Genomic DNA, 6,000 nt, shown 5'->3' on the forward strand with positions numbered 1-6,000 from the left:
CTCCCTACCTTCCATTATCTCCTTTTCTTCTGTCCTATCTTACATTACAATGGAAATTTCCATTTTCTTTTCCAAATGCAACAGTAGGAAAAGATCCCTGGCTCCCTTCCACAAACTGTCCAAATTGCTACTAACCATTTTTGACCAGAAGATTATTCTGTAAACACAGAAGTTACAGGCACTTTCTCATTTTCATTTTCAGACATCTAAAGGTTGACATTCAAGCCTCTGGCATAAGAAATAACATTAACAAGTTGATGGTACTTTCTCTCATACTGCCATTAGTTGCCATTTTTAACTTCAGAACTTCAGTATGCTATACTTGGTAGTCACTGAAGAACATAACTCTTCTGCTCAAATCTCTATTTAACTGAGGCATGTTCCTGAGCAAGGCAACTCTTCAGTACTGCAGCACTTTAGACTGTGGCTCCACAGAACAGGAAATTTAGTTTTAGAATAGTTACTGAGACTAGTAACAAATCTGAATGCTGCTGAGCCACTATTAACTTATGTTGTCAATTTAAATTTGTTAAAAAACTTCTGCAGGAGTAATCTCTGAAATGTTGTTGGCTTTCTTGGCACATACCTGAACAGCTAGTCTGCAAGGTCTTCCTGTCAATCCCTCATGACCCCTTCCCACTCTGAGCTCAAAAGCCACCGTTTCTACATAGCATTGATTACTGCTCTCCTCTATAGGTGGTTTTGTCACACACACATTTCTTTTTAGCCTCAACTCCTGCATCAGAACTTGTTTTACACTGGATCCTGCCTTGCCTAGTCTGGATGAAAGTTTGAAGAACAGCATGTCACTGTTTGCTAAACAGTCCCACATCAGCAGAGCCAGCCTGGCTATAAACCTTATGCTCAACAACCAGGTGCCCATGGCTTTGGACCTACACGAACTGTGATGTAATCTGTGCTCAGCAGCATCTTTTTTGGCAAGACTAAAAAAGACAAGGCACGTTCCCTCTGCGTAAATGCTTTATTACAGACATCAAAGAGGCCTAACTCTGCAATGTTCCAACTCAAATCCATTAAAAGGGTAAGGAAAATAATTGGTGTGATCAGTCTGGCAGGTTGCCCCATACACACTTGACAAATACAAATGTCATTCTAGTCATTTGAAGCTCTTTGAGAGAAAGTACAAATTTCAGGATGAAGGTCAAGTTGTCATGAGAGACAGGTCTCCCATGAAACAGCAGGAGGGAAAAACAGTCACTAGAGGATCTCTCAAATGTGCTTGGAGATTCCTAGGAGAGACAAACATACTGCCACCTGTTCAAGTACAGATAACTGCTGTGCAGGCCCCAGACCACTTTGTTCTGTTGAGCATTCTGCCAGGTTACACCTGTTTTGTAAAAAGGACACTGCCATTGTCCCTACTCAAACTCACATTTACAGGATGTGCCATGCTGCAGTGGCTATGGTTGAGGCTAGGCCACATGCCACTTAAGACTAAGAAGTGCACTGCATTCCTTAACCACCATTTCTGCATCTCCTTCTACTTTCTCTTTCTCACTGAAAACATAAACACAGATACAGCCAAACAGAACTAATTACACTTGTTCACATTCTGTCTCCTCTTCAAGACAAAGTCCTAAGATTCAACCAAAATTCTGGAGTTTGCAGGACTAAATTTTATCTTAAGGCAGCCAAAACATGTTCAGAGTCTTCTTGAGACATGAAGATTTCTACTGAAATCTACCTGAACAGGTAAGTGCTTCTATCTCCAAGCACTGTCTCCATGTATCAAACATAGTAACAGCACTGGTACCAACTGAGCTCTTAGCTTAACTAAGTTTTTTTGCTGATTTGAAGTGACAGAGATCAACGTTCATCACTCAGGTGAAAAGGCAGTTGAAGAGACAGAGATTTCATCAGTGAGACTACCAGTCTCTACTGCTGCTCAGTCAGCCATTTCTTCCAATCTTCCATTTTTTCACTGACATCTAGAGTATATATATAAAAAGGTTCCTAACAGCAGCTCTCTTTTCTCTCCATGGAGATGATGAAGATCTTACACCAGTTCCTGCTTCCTGCACTGCAGTTCTGGCCATAATCTTCACCACCACAGGAAGAACAGAAAAGTATCAGGAAAAGAGGTTCCATATCTACCTGAGAAAGTAACATTCTTCACTACTTTTTTTACCTTGGTTCTTAGCATCCAAGAGCACAAAGTTGTGATTTGGCAGAAAGAAACACCCAAGAAGTCAGAAGCTAATTCTGCAGCTAGCTACATATACTGCAGGGCATCTACAGAGTGCAGTCAATTAGCATCAGTAATCTTTGCTGAGCTTGTTAAGACTGAGCAATAGATGTGGCCTAAGCTAACGCACAGACCAGAGAAAATTCCTTTATCTTCTCAGCCAGCATATACAACCAATTCCTGGATTTGGCATCCCATCATCCATGAGGATTCCATTAAAGATTAAGTTGTATTTCCTATAGTCCGTCAAAAAACCTCCCAGTGGTCAAAAAAAGTATGAGCAGGAGATACCATGGTTAAGAAAGAATCCACTCAGAGGATGGCATGGTGAGAACTTTGGCAGCTAACAAGATGTCTCCACTTCACAGCTACATTACAAATCCATAGCTACACTTTCACTAAGCATTTGAAGTTATTTTTAATAAGCAAATCTGCACTCAGTGTTGCAATATTTAATATATCTCTACATTTTCTCTCTACAGAGGAAGAGCTGTGACTGTCATGAAGGAGTGCCAGAGGGAAGTAACACAAGGTTCAAAACTAAAGATCTAGATTACCTATGAGCACAAAAAAATTACAGGTTGTTTTTAATGTAAGATGGAGGATTTCAGAATATGTCAACAAGTAGCCTGTCTTACCATTTCAAAATCAGACTGGTTTGATTCTCTCTGGCAGAAGGATCTACACTACTTTTCCTCTTGATAAAAAAATCAAGCCTGGCGAGACTCAAGCAGATAACAAGGACATGCAACACACATCAATGATGCCAGCACAGTTGGGAATGCCCTCAAGAATAAATCCCTCTATTTTCTGTGACTCTTTCCAACCACAATGGACAACATTTATCAGTTACAGGAAAAACAACTGTTCACTTTCACCAACCTTAGAATTTTCTTGGAGATAAAGCATTCAGCCATACCTTTCTATTGCTGAAGAGGGTCAATAGTAAAGTTTAATCCCAGTGCAAAAAAGCTGGATACAACCACATTATTGTCTCTACCTGCAGCAGCAGAGTCAGACTACTGCTGTGTTCAAGCAAAAGGATAAATGACACGTTCTTGCAGTGCCAAAAAGGAAATGACATTCTGGTGGCAACATTATGCTTCTCTTGCAGTTACACCTCTGTGTTGTGACTGACAAGAAACAGAAGTTTAGCTCCCAGAAGCTGCAAATATCCCCACAGTGTAGCAGAGCAAGCACTTCGTAATGCAAACGCAGGTAAAGGGGGTTCACTTTCAAAGCCCTGGCAACAAGACAGGCAGTGCTATACTCCTGATAGTCCAGCAGCATACTCACAACTGAACTCCCAGCTACTAGCCCATCTGTACGGGCCAAGAGCTGTCAGCAAGGAGGATTACTGAACCACATCTTTAAAACTACACACCTCAAACCAGTGAAAACACCCTGACCTGAGCAGCCACTGAAACAGTGAAATATGCTGTGAGAACACGAGACACCAGATCCAGGCAAAAAATGGCTGCATTATGCCATCAATTTTCCAGGTTCAAGTCAGACAATACTTGACACATACGTAGATGACTTAAGAAACAGAAAGGGGGCAGAAGTGCAGACCTTTTTTGTAAGATTTGCACCTTTGTTAAAAGAATGACACACCTACAGGGTAACGTTAGTTATAAGATGTAGGAACAGCCTAAAAATGATCCCATGACAGATTCAGAGTAGGAAAAATTAACTCCATGCACTTCTGATTGAGCTTTGTAACTCCAAGTTACTGCAGTGCTGAGCCTGAGTGACTGAAGTGCAAATGGACTTTCCAGAGCACAAACTACTAATTAAGGTTCAGAATCCTGGTGACACCATGTTATGAATCTCATTTTACATTATCCTGAAAGCAAATGAGCTTCAAGTGGATGAGCAAAATGAAATCCAAAATCTGTACTTCCCTTACTTGTTCAGTACAAGTGGAGCTTCCAACTACCCCTTACTTTTAACAGTGCACAATTGTTATCAAATAAGACAGCTCCCCCCTGTGCAGGCATCAAACCCTCCTAAAACCTGCACCAGATACTAAAGATTTCTACTCCTCCAGCGCTTCTCTAGCCTCTTCAAAATGAGGTTAATGCAAATGAGCGTCCTCCAATACAGAAGGCGTCTCTAAACTGCCACTAATAGTCAACGCGCTTCATCCACCCCTAACGATATAAGGATGCAACCCAACGACATGCTTTGCGCCTTCGGTTTGCGTATGCTTCATTGATCTCGTGGGCGATGCGGTCCCGCCTCGCAGTTATTTCTGTCACGAGTGGAGAGGACAGTTCCGCCAGGGCCACGTCCTGTGCATAACTCGTTTTCCCGAGGCGTCTCGCAGCGTGCTCCACCTGCTCCTCGCTTTGCCGGCCATCGCTTTAACTTTCTTTCGAGGAGGGGATGCCTGTGGGCTGGGCTCTCCCAGGGCAACCACAATCGCCCCAGTCCGCCCCCCCACCCCGGGGCCGCTCTCCTAGGGCCAGGGGGCCACACCGCCCATTCATTCCCGCTCTGTCGGGCGATCTCCCCCGCTGCCTTCCCACCCAGTGCTCCGCGCCGCTACCGTGCCCCCGCCGGTTTTGTTCCCTCGCGCCGGAATCCATTGCCGGCCGCTGGAGCGACATCCCCCCGCCCCCCAACCTCGCAAGGGCCACCCGCTCAGCCGTCGCGACGCCGCGGCGGGGGCTGGACAAGGGGAAGGCCCAGGCCCAGTGCCCAAGGGGAGGGGATCGGGCCGGGCCCCGACTGACCGTTCTGTGCGTGCGCCGGTGGCGGGAGCAGGGCTGACAAGGTCCCCCCTGCCCACACTCACCGTTGATGTAGCTCTGGAGCGACAGCGGGGCGCCGGGCCGGGGCAAGGGCTGGGCGCAGCCGTCGCCAACGGCGGTGACGGCAGCAGGCCGGGCCGCCAGCACTCACGGGCTCAGGCCGTGGAGGAGAACGGGGGGGAGGGGGAGGACGAAGAGGGTAGGGGGAAGGGGGAAAAGGGGGGGGCTCCGGGAGGAGGCGCGCCGCCGAATAGCGGCCGCTTTATCGGTCCCCCGGGCCCGCCCGCCGCCCAACCGGAAGCGTCGTCGCTGGGCGCAGCCCCTCCCCGCCCTCCCCTGCCGGCCAGAGGCGGGGGGAGCCGTCAGGAGCGCCGCGCGGGGCCTCGTCACGTGCCGCGCTGCGGCGGGGGAGCAGCGAGGGAGGGGTCGCGGCGAGCGCTCGGTGTGGCCGCGCGCTGCTCTCTCACGTGCCGCGCTCCGCCCCGCCGGCAGGGGGCGCAGCCGCACCGGAGGGGCCCCCGCGCTGCCGTGAAGCGGGTCGCGGCGCGGCGGCTCCGCTCGCGCGGTCCCGCTGCTGCGGCGGTTGGTGCCGAGGGAAGGGAGGGCTGCGCCAGTCCTGCCGCCGCCCCCGCCGCGTTCTCCTGCGCACTGTGGCTCTGTTTGCCGGCTGCTCGTTCTGCCGCATCGCGGCACGGCGGGAGCTTGGCGGTATTCCGCCGCCGCAGCTGTCGCGCAGAGCCTGGCGGCGGAGGCCCAGCCGTTTCTGGGAGGAGGGAGAGGTAGTATCGCTCTGCAGCACGCTCGGCCCCTCTCTGGGTCGCCCGCGCTTTACCGAGCGAGCGAGCGAGCGAGCGAGCTACCAACACACATAGCCATGTGGTGCGTGCTGCTCGGCCGCTGGTGCCAGGCCCTGGTGCCGGCCGTGTCCAGGCACGGGGAGCTGGGCGGGTGTGTGTCCCCGCGGGAGCCTGGCTGGATAAGGTGTTCTCTCATGGTTATAAGACCGGAGCGGTGAAGTCGCCCGGGAGGATCCTGCAC

The 6,000-nt window shown here is 49.5% G+C and overlaps 1 protein-coding gene across 2 annotated transcripts in view; it reads right to left on the reverse strand.

Annotated features, from left to right (window-relative positions):
• Window positions 1–5,313, reverse strand: part of LOC135175489 (septin-10-like) — a 111,962-nt gene extending 106,649 nt beyond the window's left edge. The window contains exon 1 of one of the 2 annotated variants that reach the window (XM_064143674.1): window positions 5,007–5,301. The gene's annotated coding sequence lies outside the window, so the exon portion shown is untranslated. Of the gene's footprint in view, window positions 1–5,006 lie in introns of both variants that reach the window. The other variant, XM_064143671.1, reaches the window with a different exon arrangement.
• Between the last annotated feature and the right edge of the window lie 687 nt (window positions 5,314–6,000).

The sequence above is a fragment of the Pogoniulus pusillus genome, chromosome 5 (genome assembly GCF_015220805.1).
Source record: "Pogoniulus pusillus isolate bPogPus1 chromosome 5, bPogPus1.pri, whole genome shotgun sequence".
NCBI classification, from domain to species: domain Eukaryota; kingdom Metazoa; phylum Chordata; class Aves; order Piciformes; family Lybiidae; genus Pogoniulus; species Pogoniulus pusillus.